The sequence below is a fragment of the Eulemur rufifrons genome, chromosome 29 (assembly GCF_041146395.1).
Source record: "Eulemur rufifrons isolate Redbay chromosome 29, OSU_ERuf_1, whole genome shotgun sequence".
Taxonomy (NCBI): domain Eukaryota; kingdom Metazoa; phylum Chordata; class Mammalia; order Primates; family Lemuridae; genus Eulemur; species Eulemur rufifrons.
Window position 1 is genome coordinate 34,995,043 of NC_091011.1, and position 24,602 is coordinate 35,019,644.

General features: G+C 37.5%; 1 protein-coding gene across 1 annotated transcript in view; it reads right to left on the reverse strand.

Annotated features, from left to right (window-relative positions):
- Nucleotides 1-24,602, reverse strand: part of LRRC72 (leucine rich repeat containing 72) — a 165,461-nt gene that overhangs the window by 76,078 nt on the left and 64,781 nt on the right. The window contains exon 3 of the mRNA XM_069461931.1: nt 4,544-4,654. The gene's annotated coding sequence lies outside the window, so the exon portion shown is untranslated. The remainder of the gene's footprint in view (nt 1-4,543; nt 4,655-24,602) is intronic.

The window sequence follows — 24,602 nt, forward strand, 5'->3', positions numbered from 1 at the left end:
TTTATTTCCTACCATTTTCTAAAAATAACTTTTTCTTGTCCTTGATTTAGCTACCCATAAATACAGTTTGTACAGGGAAAAAGAACAATTGCTCTCTTTTTCCCCTTTATTGATTCATTTTCAGAATGGTGAGTTGGTATTGGAAAGCTCGAAGGATAACCAATACACTTTTATTAAAGTTTTATTATGAATTCATGGATTCCTAGAGGTTTGATATATTTTAATTCATTGTAGTCATTATTATTTTTAATCTGCTATCATTATAATTCAAACCACAGAATATAAAGCTTGTTCAAATGTTTTGGTCTGGTGGGGATACACAGGCAATATAGCAGAAATTCTCAAGATAACCTGTGTGTTAGACTGTAGAGAGTAAGAGGTGATAGTTTTATGTTTATCAAAATAGGCCTGTGTATGGTAAAGGGGTGATAGTAAGATTATGGTAAAAGGCAATATACATGTGAGTGTTCACTGTAAAATTTTTTCAACTTTGCTATAAATTTGAAATTTTCCATAATGAAATACTGGGAAAACTGAAAAAACAAAAAGGTCTGGTTTTAAAAGTTAAGAACACATTGAAAGTTATAGCACCACACAGGGAAAAAGAGAGTTAAGAAATTTCTAAATTTTCAGTGTATAAAAGGTGATGTATAGTATATTAATATCTTTACATTAGTGCAACAAAATTTTTAACAGTGGCATTCAGACATCTACAGTTTCTGTTGACCTGTGATATGTGACATTTTTCTCAAATTAAATCAAGACTATTTAACTATGTAGGGATAAAAGAATCTTGATTTGTTTGAGAAACACATTTGGAAAAGTTATGATGAGCTTTAATGGAAAACACACTTGTATAGAAGCTTAGGCATAAGATTGAAATTGATCATCACATTGTTTGTTTAGAAAAGAAAACATAACATTCAAAGAATATGTTGGAAGCATTGGATTTCTTCACATGAGAACACACACATTGAAAATGAGGAGGCTTGGATAAAGCATAAATTACAAACTACTTTTTTCTCCCCTTAAAAGTTTTGAGCTTTAAAAATATACATATATTATTGGATACACTAAAAGTTAATTAGAATCTTTTTGCACAGGGAATGTTTTTTGGGAAAAAATACAAAATAATAAAAAAAACTTTAAAAAATACTAATGACAAGACTTTGAAAATAATTCTACAAATGGAAAAATGAAATGACAGACAATTTACAGCAAGCCAAATGTGTAGATTTTAGGCGGCAGCCATCACTGCTCAGCGTGGGTGGTCTCCCATTTCCCAGAAGAGGGAAAATACTGAGCTCCATGATAGATCATGATATACTCTGCACCTACAGGGCCTTTGTGGGGGCAGAGGTGCTGGGAAAGGGGGATAACTTTTTAAAAAGTCATAGAAGGAGGTCAAAGAAATCATAGAGGGAACTTTGTGAAGTTATATAAACCAACCCATTTACCCCCAAGAAAAACCACACCTAAATTCTTCCAGACAGATTAGAATCTTTCCTATTTCTAAAGACCTCCTGAGGAGTTTCCATTTCCTTGCTTTGGTATTTAACAAACTTCACTCTCAAGAACACTGTTCTCTTGCCTGTGTTAAATCCTTCGTGATACTGCCAAGACCTTTATTTGTTGTTATGCTATCCTCCACAGGGAAGGATTGCTGAGTGAGCTTGCTTCAAGAGCCCTCTCTCCCTCCCTTTCCCCCACACCCCTTCAGCCCTCTATACTCATAACCTCGGTTTCTTATGGCAGGGATTGCAAGTGCCTTTAGGGGCCAGGCAGATAATACACACCTTGTAGGATTTAAGACTGCGGGGAGTGTTGGCAAAGTGGAGAAGCAATGCTATTCTAAAGGCATTTAATTGTGTATTTACTAAATGCACTGATTAGGCCAAGTCAAATCCAACTTTGTGTTGAATCATGCTTGAAAGCTGCCCACTTATATTCTGCTTTACACCTTGTCTTAAAAGGGTGGGGCAGAGTTGTGAGGTTGCATTTGCCTGTGTACACAAGTAAAAAATCAAGGCTTAGTTTACCTCTGGTGAAAGATGGTTTTTGTCTGTAATCTTCTGTGCTATAAGCACGCTATTATAACATAGTTTCTTTCAAACGCATATATTCTGCAGGAGATAATAATGTATACATTAGAAGCAACATCGTCCCCAGTGATCTTTGCCTCCTGGTATTTATACCCTTGGGTGCTAGCCCTATGTGACCTGTAGAATATGGTGGAAGTGAAGAAGTGTGACTTTCAACACTAGGTCATATAAGTAATTGAAACTTTCACCTTTGTTTCTTAAATCCCACGCTGTGAGGATACCCAAACAGCTCTGAGCAGAGGATATGAAGCCTTCAACCAACATGTCAGTCTAATGAGCAGGTGACCTTGGAACCAGCACTGACTTTCTAATCTAATGAGTGAGCCATCTTGGAAATGGATCCTCTACCAGTGGTGCCCAACCTTTTTGGCACCCGGGACTGGTTTCATGGAAGACAATTTTTTCATGGATGGGGTGAGAGGGAAGCAGAGTTCAGATGGTGATTACAGCGATGGGAGCAGCTGTAAATACAGATAAAGCTTCGCTTGCTCGCCTGCCACTCACCTCCTGCTGTGAGGGCTGGTTCTTAAGTTGCATGGAAGACAATTTTTCCATGGATGGGGGGTGGGAAGGGTGGAGGGTGGGGAGCTCAGGTGGTGATGCATGCCCGGTTCCTAACAGGCCACGGCACGGGGGTTGGGGACTGCTGCTCTAGACCCAATCAAACTTTCAGATGACTGCAGGATCAGCTGGCATCTGACTGCAACTACATGAGAGACAAGAAGTGAGAACTGCCCACAAAAGCCCTTCCTGAGTTCTTGACCAACAGAAACTTGAGATGTAATGAGTGCTTATTGTTGTGTTAAGCCACTTGGTTTTAGGGGTGAATTGTTGGGCAGCAATTCATGATAAATAGAGTTAGTAGATTTCGAGTTGTACATCCATGACTTCAGGGATCTCACAGTTACAGTGAGTGGGAAAATCAATCCTGGTGACCCATTCCTTTCAGTTTCTCTGGCAATGGGAAAGGGGATGTTGTGTTCTTCAGGAATGTGAAGCCAAGAATAATGTGGAAAGTGGATGATTTTATATGTATACATGTCACATTCCTTTTTAATGATAGTTCAACAACAGCTAATATTAATTGAACTTTTACTATGCTAAAAGCTCTACCTGAGTTACCTTCATATGATTCTCGCAGTAGCCCTACAAAGTAGATACTGCTATAGTTTATCAGTTTATTGTGAGAAAACCCTAAGGAGCTATTGAAATAAGCTGATGTCTAAGTAGCTGTGATTTGAAAAAAAAAGCTGCAAAGTTTCCCCACTCCAAAATATCCCTACAACTCAGACATCCCGGTTACTTAAGTTTTATGAATGTGAACCTTAATTATTTTCAAAATCATCTCTAAACAGCATACTCAGTCCGTTAATAAGTACATCTTTACCAGGTGTGTTTTCGTACCCCTTCTGGTGAAAGCTACTGTGTCGTGGCCAGTCATGAAAGGGAGTGTCCCAGATCTGGTATTGCCAGGGGCCTGACTGCTGTGCTCTGACCTCCATCCGTGTCCCCATTGAGGCCATACTTCCCACGAGCCATTCCTGGCCAGTGACGGAGTGTGGCAGGGTCGCTGACCCAGCCCTATTCCTGAGGAATGCAGGACTCCTCCAAAGGGTCTCCCCAGAGGCCCTGCTGCACTCCTTGATGGATAAGTTCTGGAGATCTAATGTACAGCATGGTGACTACAGTCAATAGTACTGTATTTTTTACTTGAAATTTGATAAGAGAGCAGATTTTAAGTGCCCTCACCACACACACACACACACACATACACATACACAAATTATACAATGTATACATATATCAAATCATCATATCATACCCCTTAATTATATACAAGTTTCATGTGTTAATTAAATATATTAAAATAAAATATCAACAACAAAAACTACACTGCAGTCTCAAACTCTTCTACCTATCCTTTTTCCTTTCCTCTCTCATTCACCTGCAGTTGGACCTACATCTTGATCTGACTAGCACCTCTCTCCTCTGTCTCTTCCTGTCTCCCCCTCACAGGTGGCAGGTGTTGTTGCCCCCAGTAAATCTCCTGCACAGCTAGTCCTGCCTTGGCTTCTGCTTCTTAGAGGGCTTGGACTGACATGTACTGGTAGCACATAAAGCATCGATGATGACAGTGTGACAAGAAAATGGCATGAGCAAATCCAAGAGGACTTGAGAGGATTCAAAAGGTAAGTATAATTTTGTTGTATACTTTTGCTTATGCAAAGCTGGTGCTGTAAAAAAATCAAATAAAAAATTATTTATGGAGAGGTTACATGGAGACTTATGAGTAGCAATAGAAGTGTTGACCAGAAAAATGAAGATGCATAAGGATAAATACGTGTGGAGTTCTGACTGGGTGCAGTTAGTAGATGTATTCTTCACCTACAATGAAGAATAACCACAGGTAGCAGATGTTTTTGGTGCCCTGCTTTGCCTACCTTCAGCCCAGCTCGGATTTTAGCTGCTCCAGGAGTGGCCAGTTCTGGGCGAGCTCAGACTCATGCCGACGGTGTTCCACCTCAAGAACGTGCCAGGATACGCTGCCATACCTAGGGAGGAGACAAGGGTACAGGATGCCCAGTTAAATTTGAATTTCAGCTAAATAATGAATAATTTTTATGTATGTCTCATGTAATATTTATGATAAGAAAGTCTTTGGTATTTATCTAAAATCGTAATTTAATCGAGTGTCTTGAATTTTATCTTGCACTCCTAGGCAGGAGGGTCCCCACTTTCCTGTCTCAGAGCTTTCTCTGAAGTCATGGGAGCTTCTTCAGCCCAGGGATAGGCAGCCCGGAGGTGTGAGGGAGTTATTGCCCCAGGTAACCCTCTACTGAGGGAGGACAGTAGGTGTCCTTCGAATGGAGAGTGTGGGCACCGTTTCGCGAAGGTCCCGGCAGCGTCACTCCTGCTGTCTACAGCAGCCATCTCAGTCATGTTCACCTGTGCTGGCCTCTCCTTCCTTCTCACTGCCCCTGCTCCTTCACTCAGCTTCCTGTGAATGCCCTTCAGATAAATCTAATTCCGTGTCTTGGGATCTACATATGGGGGAACCCAAATTAATATAACACATTTGTGGACAGAGGCAAGTATCAGCAATCCTTTTCCCCCAAAATAATTTTAAGTAGCCAGAAATTTGAAAAATGGGCTTATGGTAATAAATGGTTACCGAATTATATGAAGATATAATTTTAGATTGGAAGTAAATAAAAAAGTCAGTCAATTTACTTTTCAGGAAGGGGCATTTTCTTGTTTGACTGTAAACCAAATAAACCACTTGCTCATGTTAACATGGCAAAAAAAATTTCTCATGAAAACAGTAAACCACTATTATGTGTGAAGTGAGAGAATAAAGGTAATCACATCTATTTTTTAGTGCATACACTTTAAAGGCAATAATAGTTTTGTTTAAGGAAGTAATGAAAAGATAGTTTATATAAAAACATTTGTAGTAGATTTGGGAAGTTTATGAATAATAGTTCTCAAATACTTCTGGTCATCAATGTAAATATTGTGATAAAATTCACATTACATTTATTTTTTGGCAGCATTTTGCATTTCGTTAAACACAGATTTTAAGTACCTTTAGACCCTGCGAGGTTCTGCATAAAACAATCAATCATCCCCTCTTGGCTGTTTGGCAGAGACAGCCAATGACTTGTTCTGTCATGAACTGAATTAATATATATTCATGAAGCACAGAGAAACACTTCATTGTTTCATATTGTTTTGTTATTTTAGAATAAATCATAAAGGCACCATCCCACTCATAGCTAAGGAAATATTTGTCCTATGATCCTCACCTTTATGGTTTGCAGTGTTTTAACTTGCACAGTTTAGCCCACATTACATGCTTTTTATTTATAATAAATTGCATACTTTTTTTTAAGTACCATGTTTCTGTTACCTTATATCAGCAAAATTTGAAAACATCTAAGAACTGAAGTGACATGTCCCTAAGTCAGAATAATTTAATTTCCACAGACTGAGGGACATACGGCAGAATGTTAAAAGTAGTATAGGTAAGTATTGTCCAAGCTCCCAAGTTCTATCAATCTCAACTTTTATGGTCCCTCATTTATTTGCTCTTTTGTTCTTGTTTTGGCTGGAGTGCAGTAGCATCGTCACAGCTCACCACAAACCTCAAAGTCCCAGGCTCAAGTGATTCTCCTGCCTCAGCCTCCCGAGTAGCTGGGACTGTAGGCACCTACCACCATGCCCCGCCAAGTTTTCTAATTTTTTATAGAAACAGCATCTTGCTCTTGCTCAGGCTGGTCTTGAACTTCTGACCCCAAGCAATCCTCCCACCTCGGCCTCTAAGAGTGCTAGGATTACAGGTGTGAGACACAACACCTGGCCCCTTATTTATCTGTGAAGACCTCTCAAGAATCAGCTGTAATTGCACACTTTTTATCCTGCCAGGATATCTGCGTGAACTTCCATAAGAGCCATGTTAGCATAAACAGCATGAAAAAAATTTGCTGGAAAAGCTATTTTAGAGCCTCTGATAAACAGAAACACAGGTGAATATTCATATTTCAAGCCATCAAACTTCTTCACTTTGTCTGCCTTTCCTAATCAATGTAATCATATGCTGGTAAAATCTTGTAAAATCCAGAAAGCTAAAAGCAGGCAAATAAAATCCAGAGACAGCAAATCCTGGAGACATAAAGACCATTGAACATTCTCAATCACCACCAATGTGATTCTCAGAAAAGGCAGTTTATTGGATTGTCCCTAAGAATTATGTTTTCAGCAACAATATTTGATTTAAAAATTTACTGTCTTTGATTGTAACAATGACTATTTGTTTAGGTGGCACTGTGCCTATTTAGAACTTAGTAAAATTCTTGCCATAGGGATCAACAATGTTTGGAAGGACAAACATTAATATAAACTCAGCCCTACACAGCGTTGGAGTCAGATTATTGGGTTTGAATCCTTGCCTTGAATGTATTAGCTGGTGAACTCAGACAATTTATTTGATTTTTAACCCTAGATTTTCTCATCTGTAGACTATAGATGATAGTATTTATTTCATTATTATGAAAATGCATGCTAGCATAGAGTAAGAATCTGTAAATTTTAGCTATTACTTTTATTATTATTGTGATCAGGCAGTGTGCTTAGCTGCAAAAATTAGAACCCACACCAGCTAGATTAAGCAGAAAAGGAATTTGTTAAAGGAACCAGGTGGCTCATAGATTCTGGGGGTAGGAGGGACAGAGAATTAGACTTGGCAGTGACATGAAGAGGACAATGCTTAAGTTATATTGCAGAGGCTGCTGAGTGACACACAGTGGAGCTCACACAAGAGCTCCATAAATCGTGGGCCCCATGCAAAATGAAAATATGGGGCCACTTGTTCAAAAAGTAGAACAATTTCTGTTGAAAGTACTAACATATAGAATTTGTTCTTTTTTTCTGTAGTCTCCCTCAACTTGCCATAGGAGTTTTTATTTGTTTCATGTTGTTCTAAGTAAAGAAAAAGTAAAAATTTAAAAATTTGTGAATTAAAAAATTGGCATGAATTTTATCCTTTATCTTTATGTTATACAATGCTAGTTTTAAAATCAAATATAAGAGCATTTAAATTATATGCAGAATTACTGAAATTACCATAATTCTTTTATCATAGTTCACATGTGTATATATACTTTGTTCTTACCAGAAGAGTAGAAACACTGCACAAAATTAACTCAAATGCTTTCAATTCATTTCTTGATATGTGGGCATTCTACCACTGCTCTCTACCTTTAGCATACTGGTGAGAAAGGAAGAACCGAAAAGAATTACTTTCCTTCTATGTCATTATTTTCAGTGTGAATTGTTGACTACTACAGGGAAGTAACAACACGAGGAAGAAAAGATATGATGTGGTTCCATGCTTATTGGTGTTCTTAGAAGGACATGGCCTTTGTTTCCCTGTTGGAAGGACATTCTGCTTCAACCCAAAGTGTCAGAGAGATAGGGGACTGGCAGGCTCTGAAGTCATAAGCTCTGAAGTAAGGTCTCTGATAAAACAAGAGACAGTAGAGAAACAGGCCAAAACCAGCTAGAACCCAGATGGCCATGAAAAATGACCTCAGGTTACCTTTACTGCTTCTTATACCCTGCTTAATGTATTATACCCTGTTTATGTATACTGTATGAGCATACTAAAAGAGACTTCCACCAGTACCATGACAGTTTACAAATGTCACAGCAACTCCCAAAACTTACCCTATATGGTTTAAAAGAGGAGGAACCCTCAATTCCAGAAACTCCCCACCCCTTTCCCAAAAATCTTATGAATAATCCTCCCTCTGTTTAACATAAAATTAAATAAAAGGTATAAAATAAGACCCCAGAAACTCACAAGGGGCTGCTCTCTCTTGCTCTGAGAGATAGTAACTGCTGTCTATGGGGCAGCCTCCTTTTTGTTCTTTTCTTACTTTAATAAATTTGCTTTTGCTTTACTGTGTTGGCTTGCTCTTGAAGTTTTTCCTGTGTGAAGGCAAGAAGCCACTTGGCCTTCAAATGGACCCCAGTTTTGCTGTCCACTTTCCTGTATCATCAGCACCCTCCACCCATCCTGCTTACTCAGTTGTAGACTTTGTATTTGCTTTGAGCCTCCTCATTGAACTCCCACACATCGTGGGTCTAATGGAATGCTATGCTCATGGGTCAGTAAATGTTATATGCAAATGAGCAGTAAAGGACTGGGGTGGACACATCTATTGTGAAAATTATTATATTCTGCATTTTCTGGTTGGGAACTCTTCAGATTTTGTTTTTACCCCAGAAAGGGATATACTTTACTGTCTGGATACTTCTTTCCAGGAAAGTAAATGCTAGTGTCAGAAGATGCACACATTTATTTTGCTTAAAGAAACATACATATTGGCTACATGAGACTAAGTAGAAGAAACCTGCACTGTATACAAAGTCATCATGTCCTGTTAGCCATAAAGAGCCTGAGGACAAAAGTCATCTGACATAGTACATTGTATTTTCGTGGTCCAGAACTAAAAAATGCCTATTGACAGCCATCTGTGTTATCCTATGAAGTCAATTTGATAGACAGCTATACTTTGTCACTCCATTCCTAGGGACCTTCTCTTGGGACGTGTCATTAACATTTACCTTCAGTATATGCTGATGACTCAAACTAGTATCAAGAAAGTGCTTCCTCTCAAATAACTAGGGCTTAATGTATGAATTCTCTGTGATAGACAGTGTGTTATGTATTCTTGAAGTTCATTTTCAAACTCATTTTTCATTCTATTTTAATCTTGCATTATTCTTTAAAAGAAAATTTGTTCCCTAATTTTAAAGACAGGTTAATTTTGATATGGAACATATTTCACTCCATCAAATATATTACTCAAATAACGTATGTGAAAATTTTCCTGCCTATGAGATTGTGGGTATATTAATCTACCTTTTTGTTTTATTTCATTATTGTAAAAGTAAAAGCCTTACATTTGAAATCCTGTAGCAAAAATTTAAATTAAATCATACAGACACAATTTTTATGATAGAAATAACATCGGTAAATTGGCTTCTATTTCTTTCTTAATATTTATCAATTCAGATGATTTGAATGAAATTATATGACATAGATAAATAAATACTGGGAGTCTATTTTGTTACTTTGTTTCTGGTATGTTCAGAACTTATTGCTCGAAGACAAATACTTGTTTAAATGGATGACTCTTAAGTTATTGTGAGCATTCTAATGAATATGTTGGCCCAGCTCATAATAGCTAATAGATTTAGGGCCGGGCGTGGTGGCTCACGCCTGTAATCCTAGCACTCTGGGAGGCCGAGGCGGGTGGATCGCTCGAGGTCAGGAGTTCGAGACCAGCCTGAGCAAGAGCGAGACCCCGTCTCTACTAAAAATAGAAAGAAATTATATGGACAACTAAAATATATATATACAAAAAATTAGCCGGGCATGGTGGCGCATGCCTGTAGTCCCAGCTACTCGGGAGGCTGAGGCAGTAGGATCGCTTAAGCCCAGGAGTTTGAGGTTGCTGTGAGCTAGACTGACGCCACGGCACTCACTCTAGCCCGGGCAACAAAGTGAGACTCTGTCTCAAAAAAAAAAAAAAAAATAGCTAATAGATTTAGATAAAGAAACTTCACAAAACTTGATTCCCCATTTTGGGTTAGTGGCATTTTCGATTCAATTTTAAGAAAATTTATGAAGGGATTAGATCAACTATTTAAAGAAAAAAAATAAAGAAGCTTCAACAGGAAAAGTGGTTGTTAGGGTTCTTTTCTCATTAGGTTATTGAGCATAACCTATAACAAAGTTTACCCATTCTCCCCTTCATCCTTAGCAATAAGATATTTAGCTGGGTTCATGGTGGCCCAGATTAAAGATTGTATTTCCCAGACATTCTTACAGCTAGATGTGGCTAAGGGACTAGATTGTTTTTTTTCATGCAACTAAATTTTAAGGCCATTAAGATGTGAACACAAGTCATGTGTGCAATTCAGATCGTGTTGTTCAAGGCAGGGGAATAAAAATCAGTCTTACACAAGTCACTGTGATTTTGGCTTTATATTACATATGGCCAACTCTTCATTCTAAATATTGCAATGCCCAAGATAGAATGTCTCTGGGGACAAAAATATGGTAAAAATTAGTTAATTTTCCAGTGAAATAAATTAATATAAGATGGAAATATTTAGCTTATATATATGCATGTATATAATGTGTCTGTGTGTGTATATATGTATTAGTTACAATATTGAAAGATCCATCTTATAAAATAATTTCTTTCAACTCTTTGCTTGGTTTTGGAACCCCAATTTTCCTCAGGTATCAAGACCTTGCTTAGTCCAGCTCTGGCCTTCAGGACCACCTAGTTGACACCGAAGTCCCCTGAAAAAGAACATCTTATGTTCAGCATTCAGGGTGTTGCAGTCCCATATGTGGCACAGACTGTGAACAACTGCAGTAAAGTGAGGCAGAATGTGATCAAAATAAAAGAGGGTGACGTATAGAGAATATACCGCTTTCTCAGTCTTTTGATTATAAAGCAAAGCTATCTTTTCCCAGATAATATGAGATCTGCTCCGTACAACTCTATCTCCTAATGTGCAAATTAGAAAAATGAGGTCTTTATCATCTATTTGAAAATTGTCACAATAACCTGCTTTTATTAGAATAAGACATTTCATTGCTATCTACTGGAACACTGTAGATAGATAGATTAGAAATTCATATATCTGTATGTGTCTGTATCTGTATCTGCAGTATAAATGATACCCCCTGGATTTGTTCAGTGTACTGCATGTACAACTGTACAAGGCAACCTGTGTGTAACCACAGGTGGTAATTGTGAGTTAAGAAAAGTGATTTCTGGTTTTCTTTAATTTGCACTGAAATTAGACAACTCAAGAAGAGTGACTAAGTTTGGGACAACTTCTGACATAGAAGTTCCAGGAGTTTTAGGTCGTAATTACTACTAAAGAAACCCAAAGCAATTTATGCAACCAAAATGTTTGTACCCCCGTAATATTCTGAAATAATTTTTTTTTAAAAAGAAATCTTATAGGATTCTGGAAAGCAGTTTCAAGATACTGAAATGTTTGACAAACCAACAAATTGCTTGAGCATGCAAAGACATACTAGATAAGAAGAAACATGAATCAATGGAATTTGTGACAAATAAAAGCTGGAGGGTTTCATTAAAATTTTGTACAATTATGGTCAAGTCCAATTTTAATACAAATAAGGATGTGGGGGCTTAATGCAGGCCTGAAATATTTAAAGAGAGATGTAAAAAAAAAAAAAATAAAAGAGTTAGCTTAAACATTCTACTCTGCTTGTACTGTTGTCAGCTGTAGGAGTGGCATCCTAGTTTTCTTGAGAAAGAGAAGATAACATGCTTCCATTTTCCACTTAAATTGGCTGTGACTTGCACAAAGATCTCAAGATATATTGTTAAGTGAAAAAAGTTACAAAATAGTGAAAACAGATTGTGTGATCTTTTACAGGATATATAAATGATTCATATATCCTATGTATGATGTATAAAATTTTCTTAAAAGATCTCTAGCCAAAATTTTAACAGTAGTTAGTGATATAAAGCACTTTTATCTGCCTTTTCTATTTTTCTACAGTAAATACATTTTGTTTGGGGATTAGAATAATTTGGGGTGTCAAAAATGACTTCTAAGTAAAATGTCAGTGTGATCATATATATTGGACCCCAATATCCCCCATTCTTAATGATATAATCAACAAGATAGATAATTCGGAATACCCTAAAACCTTATACCTAGAAACTCTGAAGAATTTCTACTAAATACAAAGTCTATTTAAGAAGACTGAAAAACAAACCTAGTGAAAAAAAACTTATAGCCTGTTTTGTTTGGTTCAATATTTCTTTTCACTAATTCAGTGAACAATATTAATTTTATAATTAAAATACTCAAAGCAGTTTTTTAGTTAAGAAAAGTTCTAAAGTTTTATTATTGTGAAAAGCTACATGCCATATAAATATCCATCAGTGTACTGATTAAATAAATTATAGCACAGGTACATTATGAAGTACAATACAGAGCTTAAAGAGAATAAAGTTGATTTTCTTTACAATTTCTATAAAAATTGTTTGTAGTTATTACCTCTGGAGAAGAAAAAGTATTTGAAAAGAAATAAAGTGAAAGTGGAATTTAACTTTTTATTACATGTATTTCTTTTTGTTTGAATGGTATACAAAGAACAGGCATTCAAAAATGACTCATGGCATTTGTGTGCGTGTGTTTGTGTGTGTGAGTGTGGGTATGATATATGACAAAAGCGAAGGGGAACTCAAGAAAGTTCAGTTTGATTATGTTGCCTAGGAAAAATTTCTTTAGATTTTTTTTAATTTTAGAATCAAATTGTCCTAGGTTTGATTCCTGGTTCAATACTTGCTAGATGTGGATAATGGGTAAGGTACATATTAATACATTCTCTGAAAAGCGTAAGTTATAATGCAAACTTGCAAGGTAGCTGCTAGGATTATAGATAATATCACCACAGCATTCATGTATCATTGCCTCGTACATTAGAGGTGCTCAATAGATGGCTGCTATTACTACTGAGATTGCTCTTGAAATATAGAAAACTGGAATGAAATCTCTGTGATTTATCATGGTTAAAATTTCATTATGTAAGGTAACAGTTATGGAGGAAAAGAGAAAACTTGATAGGAAAAATGCAAATAATATTTTAAATAAGCATATTTTGTAAATGAATTCACTGAAGTTGCTATTAAATCATGTTTTATTACAGAACATTATGGATCACACAGACAATATGATGATGAAAGAGTTCTATTCAAAACAGAGAAACCAATAACAGCCAATATAAGAAAACCATTAAAAAAATCTGTAAACCTGATATGAAGAAAGGTTTGCTAAGAAACGGATAAGAAGACTTGAAGGAATTTAGAGACACTTTGTGTTCCTAAATGGAAAAACTGAATATTAAAAGAAAATCGCTTTTTTCCAATTAATTGATAGGTTTGGCACTATTCCAATTAAATTTGCCACTGTTTGGGTTCTCTGGAAAAAGAGGTTGAGATGCAATTTAGGATATAGGACATTGATTAGGAACTGACATCTGAGAGAAGAAGGGCAAAGCAGCAGGATCGAGCAGAAGGAAGTGGAACTATCTGCAGACCCAACAAAGCCTCAGCCAGACTCGCAAAGGGCTTGGGAGCAGGTATTGCCCGACAGAGTCATCGTAGGTCAGCTGAAATGACTGATTCATTTTATCCTCACTTTGCCCAGTCACCAGATGGAAGTGCACGCAGGAAGGGTGTGACCCTGGAGGCGCCGACAGCTGGAGGCTGTCTGTGTGTTCTTAGCCGCTGGGCAACAAGCCCTTCCTTGAAGTGGCATCTGTTGGTGCATCTCCGTGTCTACCACATTTTAAGGACAACTTGACAAAGTGATTTTAAAGTTCAACTGGAAAGATAAGCAAATAAGAAGCACCAGCAGATTTTTGGAAAAGGAAAATACTGAGAAGGGATTTGATCTGGCAGGTATTAAAACATATTTTAAAAGCCTCAGTAATCCCTGGTAGTACCGTCATAGGAAGAGATTGAAAGTTCAAAGACACAGATGTGAAGGCCAGAAATAGCCTCCTGTACACATAAATATTTAGTGCATGATCGTGGGGCAACAGATTCACTTATTTATTTTTTTGAGAGACTGGGAAGATTAAGGCAGTGATATCATTCACGCACGCCAGGGTACTGTTTCCTGTAGCCCACCCTCATGTGGCTGTGGCCTAGCTGATAATTGGGTTTAATTTTTTTTTCCAAATTAAAAAAAAAAGTAGATAACTTTGTGTTTGTAAAAAGTATCCATAAATGGAAGCAATAACATCGTTGTTGTAAGTTTTCCTGGAATGGGGCTTTAAGCTGCAAATATTTAAGCTTTATGGCAAAACAAAGGTTTGGCTGTTTTTCTGCTGTGACAAGCCTGTATGCGGAGTGTCACCAGTAGTTTAAGTCCAGTTAGGAAACCATACAAAAGCTTTTGCTCCTCCTCTGTGAATCTTTACATTCATATATATTTGGCTAATTAAATCATAATTATATCATAAGTGAGGAAGAGTAGGAATATGAGGATTAGTCTCTCGGTAATCTATAATCCTCCTGAAACTCCGAAATGCTGAACAACAAAATCAGTGAACAAAGTTTAGATGTTCCATAGACTTTATTTTAAAATTTATGGAATTGTTTGGGAAATGTAATTAAAAAGATTACTACCTGTAGACTATAACAAAAGAAATAAAACGTACCTACATGTTTATCTGCCCCTGGTGATAGGGAAGGTCCTTATAAACATGAAGGTATAGTCAGAAACCATAAAATATATGAATCAGACATGTGTGCATACATACACATGACCACACACAGACATAGACACACCTTATATGTAAAAAGTATGTATGACTTAGCCTCAAAGCAAGTCTAAGACAAAGGTTTATGTGTGGGTTGTTTATTTGGAAATGTGATGCCAGACAGCAGGAGTGAGTCACAAAAGGAGAGAAGTTAGCAGAAAATGTTAACAAAACGATGCGTTATCCACTTGGCCACCCTCTGTGGGTCAAGTTACTCTCTCCCGAGGGATGTTCTAAGAAGACTCAGAATGTTCACTTGAAGAAATAAGGCAGAAGCTTCATTGCTCTAAGAGCTTAATAGTCAGTGGTGGCAGTAACCAAAGGGCGTTGATTCCTACATACTTCCAGGTTGCACCAACGAGTATAAGTGCGTTGTAGGGGAAGGTGTATCCTACTGTGGAGTCAGAGAAACCCCAGTGCAGGAAGCAAGAGGTTTGGGACAAGTGGCTCGAGCAAATGTGCTCAGGTTGCACACAAGAGAAGCTGGGCAAAGCCAGCAGGGAACTGGACACTGAGACAATGACTGGAACAAGAGATGGGGCTGGAGGACTTGAGGTTGGGCACCAGAGTGCTCAATACAATAAACACAAACAAAACACCATCAGCATCATTAAGTGGGAAATCAAACTGAAAAATTAGGTTCTACTTATGATAAAGCATTAATAGCTCATAGGGAAAGGCCTCTTATAAATCCATAGAGAGAATAAAGTAAATACAATTTAAAGACGAAGAGGCAAAAATAAGGAAGAAACAATCTCATGATAACATGAAAAATGCTCCCATTCATTAACCATCTTAGAGATAAAAATTATAATAATTACCTAAGATATATAATTGTCACCTACTGAGTTGCCAAATCAATTAAAAATTATTATTGTCAGGTTTGGGGTGGGTTGAAAGAAATGAACACTTTCACATATGGCTGAAGATTATCCAATATAATATTTTTGAAGAGCAACTCTCTTCCTAATTAATCCATCAAGTCAATATCGTAGCAATAAAATTAGCCATGATGCACCTACATGATGACAGTGGTTCTCTCTTGGCATATGGGGACGATTTAATTTTCTCTGTCCTTAAATATTTCTAAATTGTCCCATCAAAAAGATGTTATATCCTTTGAAAAGTTACCATTTTCAGTGGAACAGAACTTTGGCCCACTCCCAGATTATGTGGAAATCCTAACAAGATTTAAAATTCTGGTTTAGTTTACTAACATTTAGCCTAAAGCTACTGCTGAATACTTGCCATTTTCATTTCTATGCCAGTGATGTTTACCTTCTCAGATTCTGGCAATATTTGAATACCTATTTGCAAAGTGAAGGAATTGAGCTTCTGTCATAACTCTTTTATAAATAATGGCTCCCTTGTGGCACATCAGACAAAAAAAAAAGAGGTGCTACTCAGGGGACACTCATTCATTTGCTTGTCAATTTAGTCAAAAAATATTGAGCACCGACTTTGTCCCAGATATATCCTAGTCATGTTGGATGGGAGCCAACACTGAACAAAACAAAAGTTGCTCCTCTTAAGGAGCTTACATTCTGGTGGCAGGTGAGGGTGAGTAGAGACAGAACAAAGTAAACGAAGTAAAATGTGAATGGTGATGAATGCTATTTTAATTTCAGATGACTGGTGAAAACCTTTTAGGTACGGTGAAATCTGAGCAACAGATACCCAAAGGAAGGCTTCAGGCAGAGGGAGGCTGCTAGTGCAAAGGCCCTGGGGTCAGTCATACATTTGAGAAAAAAAGAAGCCCAGTGTAGCTGGATCAGATTGAGAAGAGGGGAAAGTAAGAGGAGGTGGGGACAAATAGGTAACAAAAGACCAGATTACTCAATTTCCAGATTATTATAAGGTGATGGAAAACCTATGGAGGAGGATGAGCAAATGAGAGATGCCAAAGGGTGGAAATAGGTAAGAGTTAGAAAGTTTTGCAATTGTCCAGGTAAGATATGATGGTGTCTTGGACCAAGGAAGTAGTGGAGATGGTGAGAAGTAATTGGATCTTAAATATAATTTGAGAGGAGCTGATAATATTTGCTGTTGGATTTAAAACACGTGTGACAGACAGAGAACCATCAAGGAGTTTTTGACCAAATCAATTGCATAATACATTCAATTCATAATAAGGGAAGGTATGAAGAAATTCCACAAATGTCTTTGCATTATTTTGAGAACGGGCCAGATTAGAATGAATAACTGTTGCAACATTGTTAGGATATTACGGTGAATAAGGCAATAATTTGTCTACTTTTTAAAAAAGGGAATCGCATTGAAATATCCTATGTCCTCCCTGGCCCACTTTCATTTCCAACTGGAGACCTATGATTTAAGCAGCAAGCATTTTTTTCCAATCTCCTCCACAATTTTTTCCTCTTTTTCTTTTCTCCCTCTGGTCTCCACTCCCCTTATTTTTCTTTCCTTCCTCTTTTTTCCCCTTCCCTTCAGTTTTGCTTTCTTTATGGTAGTTCTGCCCACAGGAGTGATGGGTCAACCTCCAAGCATCTTTTTTGTCCAGTACTGTTTTCCGGTCTGGATACTCCTCCTCAGTTCTCCACAATTTGATTTGAGATGTGGTCATTCTATGCTAAATATTTTGACTTGAACTTTCTTCTACAATTCCTCAGAGTTATCCATTCAAGACCCCAAACTGGTTATGTCATTTCTTTGCTCAAATGTCTTCTAGAGGTCCATATCTATATAAGAATTAAATTTAAACTTCACCCGTAAGGGCAAAAAATTGTTATTCAAAATCTTGGCATACTTTTCTCTCCTGGAACCTCTTTTCTAGCTACTCCATGGGAGGCATTTCCAGACAAGCAAAACATTTTTAGTTTCTCTAAAATTTGTCATGCTTTCACTCCTTGCCAGACCCAGGTGCACATACTATTTCTTCTGTCCCAAATACCCAACTTCCTTGCTCTTGTCATCTGCCTGCTGCTCAGCATTCTCCTCTACTAGGAATCTTTTTGGCATCCACCAGTGGCTTTGAGCTCTACTTCTGTTCTCCCTTGACCCTGCTCTCACTTAAAACCCTATATAGTATTAATAATTTCCTGTTTAACTGACTTTCTCTACCTTGTGCAGTGAATTTAGGAGAGGCAGCTGCGTTCTGTGACGGCAGGGCCACCACTATTAACACATGATAAGCGCTCGATATTGTTAGTGAAAAGGAAGAATAAATGAAGGTAAACAAAGAAAGCATATTATAAATCCCACAGGGGAAAAAACTTATTTCTTTATCATTGATAAGGAAAAGTCCATTTTTAGATTGAACATGGGGAGGTTAGACGACAAAGATGAGGATTTAAGATGTGAATTCTTGAAAGGCTGTAGGCCTTGTTTTGAATCATGCGATGATTTCACTGGATCAAAGAGTGGTTTGGCAAGCAGTTGTTAAGGAACCCTGAAACTGTGCCAACATTTCTGAGCTGATCTGTTCAAGAGTGAATAAATTTTAAGGAACTGTAATTATCATGTGCATTAGCCACCTTTATAATTGAAAAGGCAAAATGCACAGAAACAGTGCTGTAAATGACAACGTTTATGTACTTAAGGGTTGTCTTTAAAGGTTCAATCTTATAAAGATTTGATCTGTAGGGATATAAGCCTTTCAAGTGCTTCAGCCTCGGACTTGCATGGTATTTGGAGACAGAGTCACCCTAGGGTGTGGCTGTGCACAGTTGTATTTTGTTTTGCTCAACTTCTGAAGCTAGCCAGATTCCTGGGACTACCAAGTATGGCAACAAAACTAGCAGAACATTTAGATGGTCACTAAACAGCTTGCGATGTCCTGGCAGGAGTGGGCTTTCTCTAGTCTGTTTCAAGTTTTTCTTTGGCTGTGTGTCAGAGAAGCCTGGCCTCCCCAAACACTGGTGGGCAGACAGCCCCCAACTGCTGCATAAACATGCTGGAGAATTAAGCCTGAAGACAATATAAACTGTTAGTGACATCGTAAAATTCTAAGCCATAAGGCATTTTAAGGATCCTCTCTGTCTTTTCTTGTTGAAAGCAATTTTAATCAATGCCTCTTCATCAGAGAATAATGGTTAAATTATTTCCATGAGATTTTTAATTGACTTAATTTTTTGCCAATCTTAAACAAGGCTAAAGCCTTCAATGAAGAGTGCAAAAGGTAAAAGCAATGACAAACAAAAAGTAAGGGTCATAATGCAGCCATTGCTTTTCCATAAAAATATTCTCATTTTTTTCTCTACAAAAAAAACTATTAAATCTTTTCTCTTCTTATGTGTTTCAGACTAGGCTTGATGTCAGTGTGAAACCAAAGTGATATAATAAATCCTTAACAACTTGAAACTCTTGTGAAGGTGTGGTTTATTTTTGTAGGAATAATTTTTAAAATAAAAGGATACCACAAAATTCTACAAATAACTATGTCTGGATAGAAGAACACTATTTCAAATGGGCATTTTTCTCTTTAATCAACCTAAAACAATTAGCTTCCTATGGGGAAAAAGTCTCCAAAATTAAAGTTTGACTTTAAGTATATCAAGATATATAAAGTATCTTGTTATCTTGAAAATAGTAAATGTTTATGAAGATGGTGTGAATTTTCATCCAGAAGCTTAGGAGTACAAAAGAAAAAAAATAATTGTATTTCTTTATATTTTAAAATCAATTTAATTTAAAACCCTGGCCCTTATTTTCCCTTCCCTTCTTCTCTTGCCCCTCACCAAGAACTTTGCACAATTTCTTCTGTTAGGACCTAAGGCCCTGGGGGAGGTGCCTCCAGGCACTGGTTATCAGCAGTCAGTCCTCATCGGTTACTGCCGACCTGTCTAGTGTGCACAATCCCTGGAATTACATATCTTTCTGGGTCCTTAGATACTCTCTACAAATGTGGTTACATTCACATGTATCCTCCTGTCTGAGATGCTGTCAGGGAGTTGGGCTTGGCTTCTGGTCTTTCTGGAAGTGCCCGTGCCCAACCCTACTCTTCCACTCCCAATCCTCCCCCTCCCCAACTGCCTGGAGGAAAAGAATGAGAAAAACAGGGAGTTAAAAATGATAATAGTTCAAAACAAATATCCCACCACATTTACAAAGGAGAACATCTGAAAACACTCTAAGTATCCATCAACAGAGAACTGGATAAATAGACTATGACACACCTATATAACCCATACAATGAAAGAGTTCAAAAGAATGAGGTGAGTCTATATGTTCTGATATGGGAAAATGTCCAAGATAGATCATTTAGTGAAAAACGTAATTTGAGAATTCATATGTATAGCATGATCCAGTCTGTATAAAAAATTTAAAAATATATATGTATAGGTATATGCATGTACCTATACATATATTTCAACATGCTAATAAATGCAGAAAATATTGGAGAACATCACAAGAAACTCTTAGATGTGATTATCTCTGAAGAGTGAGATTGGGGGAGGGGTGGGGAGGGGTGAATTTTATCCTTCTATAATACTTCACGAACTATTTACTTTTTTTACAACATGCATATGTTATTTTTCATAATTTTTATAACCCCAGTGTTTTAAAAGGTAGAAATCTATGCGAATCTTTTTCATAAATCAATCACTTCTGCATTTGTTCAGTAAGTTTGAAAATAAGCTTAAATATTATCAAGTAATCATGTTACTTTTCTTGTTATTGCCATGGGAGCATGAAGAAGGACACTTGTTCAGAAAATTTAAAATTAAAACAACATCCCACTGACAGCCTCATAAATTAAGTAGATATTCCATTATGAAAATTTGCATTTTTTCCTCTATTACTTTAATGCTTTTTTGTTATATTTTAAATTATTTTACTGATCTTAAATGTGTTTTGTTGTATGTTAGGGCTAGAAAAGTAAATCAAACAATTTTGCTGAGATTAAAATAAATGTCCTTATTGTAAATTATAATATATAATTCTCAGATATTCATAGCCCACATGTTCAGAAAAGCTTCCTTTTGCTCCAATTGTCCTTGTCTTTCTTTCCTATTGTTTGGTTAATTAAGTCTATTTATTCAAGAAAGGCTTCAAGGAGCAGAATTTTGAATTATGAAAAGAACATTTACAGGAAGGAAAGGTGTTATAGGCAGGAGGAACAATATAGGCAAACGCATGAAAGCATTAAACAGAACCATGAGTATGAGAAACTACTACTGAAGCACAAAAGATAATAGTAGAGTGGCAAGAAATGAGGGTAGCTGGCTCATGAAGGCCTTTGTTTATCATGCACATAAAGGGAACAACCAATTTTTAAATGAGATGCTCAGACATGCATTTTTAAAAGATCATTCTGGGCTGGGCATGGTGGCTCATGCCTGTAAACCTAGCATTGTGGGAGGCAGAGGAGGGAAGATCAGTCTGAGCAAGAGTGAGACCCAGTCTGTACTAAAAATAGAAAAAATTATCTGGCTGTGGTGGTGCACACCTATAGTCCCAGCTACTGGGGAGGCTGAGGCAGGAGGATCACTTGAGCCCAGCAGTTTGAGGTTGCTGTGAGCTAGGCTAACACCACGGCACTCTAGCGAGACTAGGTCCAAAAAATAATAATAATAATAAACAAAAGATTATTTTGGATCTCATTGTGGAGGGTACATTTCAGGGTCATGAATATGGACGGCAAGAGATCAGTTAAGAAGTTAGGACAGCAGTTCCAGCAAATAATGATGAAAACTTGAACTAAACCAGCAGCTATATGGACAATAAAAAGAAGAGATCTGAGAGATGTTTATTATTTATGGTTTCACATAAAACACAGGGCATATATTTTATAAGCCTGTACACATAGATAATTCATCTTCCTAGGGAATTACTGAAAATAGGGAGTTAAATTAAAAAATCTAGGAACACAATTAGGTGAGTGTAGATATATAAATGAAAGTTTTAAAACCAGTGTTATTTGACAATAGATTTCTAAACCAAGGTCTATTATAATAATGTTGTAGAAAGCATCCTAGTGAAATTGCTTCAGTAGCTAGAAGGATCTCCTGAGTTCTGTTTCCAGATGTCTGTTAGATACCTTCTCTTGGATTCCCATCAGCACCCTAACCTCATCCTGACTCATTCTATATTCATTTTTGTACCTGCTAACCCTGGTTCTCCTGGAGCCATCGTCTCCCAGTAACTCAGGTTTAAAACTTTATTTTCACCTTTGCCTTCCTCTCCAATCACCTGCCAACATAGCTCCACAGTCCTAGCCTTTACTCTCTCCTTCAAGTTCAGGATCTTATTCTTTTTCACCAGGACTCTTGCAATAATGTTCCTCCTCCCTGTATTGTAGTGTAACCACACCTAAACCATCTCATCCACTGCAGATGGATTCAGTGTCTCAAAACATGGTGTAGATCTTGTCCTTGCTTCAAATCGGTCAAGTCTAGTGGAAATTTCAATCAATAAAACCACTTTGGTATAATCTACTAAAGTTGAACATACACACCCCCTATATCTCATCCATTTCACAAATCTATCAAACAAAAATGTATGTCCATATGCATCAAAAGATAGGTACAGGAGTATTTATAGCAGCATTATTAATAATAGCCAAAACTTGGCATAAACTCAATCTAGTAGACTGATAAATAAACTGTGGGTGCTCATGCAATGGAATGCTACACAATGATGAAATAAAGCCCTCTTCTTTATATCAAGTTCTAAAACAGTCAAAACTAATCACTGGTGTCAGAAATCAGAGAGAAAAGAAAGGGAGTAATTACTGGGAAAGGACACGAGTGGAACTTCTGGGTGCTGGAAATTTTCCATCACTTGAGCTGGGGAGAAGTTACACACTGTTTTCACTTTGTGAAAATAAAAATAAAACATGCATATACACATATGCATCTTTTAATGGCTCTCTATTGTCCCAAATAATGTCCAAACTTTGAAATCTGCAAAGCAAGATTGTAGTCAATGATCTGCTCCAATCTCCCTTTCCAAACCATGTAGTCAAATCTATTTCCTTCCCTATTATATCCCCTATACTGTTGCTATGGGACCCCTTACACCACAGGTCCCACCTATTAGATAACTTGGAAGCAAATTATTTTATTTAAAAATATCAAAATTGAAATTGGAAGTTTCTGCACCAACTTTATTTTCCAGGAAAGACTGTGGCATTGTTGGACCAAATCCTCTACCAAATTCTTTCGGTTTTCTGGTTTTCTGACACATCAAGGAACTTAAACTGTGAAGTCTCCAAGCCCAAGTCTCCACCGGTGATGTAAGGTCACATCCACGGCTTTGCCATGAAGCCTGCTGGTACTCGAATAATGGACACGCAACACTGCAGGGCTGGGAGCCTGATTTGGCTGTAGGATGCCGCTTGGGCTGGGGGACAATAATCAAAATCATAATGATCAAAGTATTTTGCCTACATCTGGGTCAACACTGATCTCTGAGCAAATCAGATAAGATCACCAACATTTCCAGTGAGTGATAATACCACTGTAGGTAGTGATTGTTGTGGTTCTAGGTGCCCACTTCTGTGGAACAAGGCATTCATCAGTCACTGAGGGATGTTGAGAATATCCAGTCCTTAAGGAGAAATAAAAGGAAATGGGTTAGGGTTTTGGCCAACAAGGCTGAGCTTCAGGGTAGGGCTTTCATTTGATTGTGCAAACTGGAAGAATCTGGAGCAGAGGCCAGTTAAAAAGACAATGCAACTGTCACAGGGGTTATGGGGACAGACCACAGTTAAAAGGGCACATGCGTATAACAGTGTGCCCAAACTTTAGCACACAGAAGAATCACGTGGAAAGCTTGTTAAAGCACAGGTTCCTGGGCTCCAGCTCCAAGGGATTCTGACTCAAGTCTGAGGTCAGGCCCAAAATTTGCATATCTAACAAGCTCCTGAGTGAAACATTGTTTTAGAACAACCATCAAGCTGGTGGAACAAAACTAACTCCAGTTCCCATTCACCACTGGGGGCAAGATACTTAATATGCTGTCAGCCTTTGTCAGATTTAGGTTAGGGTCTGCGTGGGCTGAATGCACAAGATGAGGACATCAATTCTCCCTGTACAAGGTAACAAATGACAGTAAAAAGGACAACTTTCTACTGTCCGTCCTTTGTACACTCAAGTGAAACCTCTGTCCCTACTGTCCTAACATACTTCCTAGAGTTTGCATGTGAAGTTTCTGGGTGGGAAAGGTGCTATTGGCATCTATTGGGTACAACCCAGGTACGGTGCTAAACATCCTACAATGCCTGGGACGTCCCCATAGCAAAGAGTTATCCAGCCCAGGTGAGAAACCCTATCTAGGTATCTATCCATCCACTGATTTGGAACTTTCACTTGTATTTTATATCAGGTTACGTGGGGCATTTTAAGCAGAGTTCTCTAAATTAATGTTACCCATTTTGAGGCTGCTTATAATAAAAGAAACATTTATTCTACAAATAAAACCAAAAAGCATTTAAACAAAATAAAAATAAAAATGACAACCAATAAAGGTGGTGAAGGAGAAAGAAAGAAAATTATCTAGAAAGATTAGGTAAAGGGGAGCTCCTTTCGTGGGATTCTGAACAGAAGCTATTGGGAAAGGGAAGACGGGGCGGGCTCCATGTCTCATTTAACTTTGCTGTCCCTGGGCTACACCATCTTTAAAAAGACTGGGCACGATAC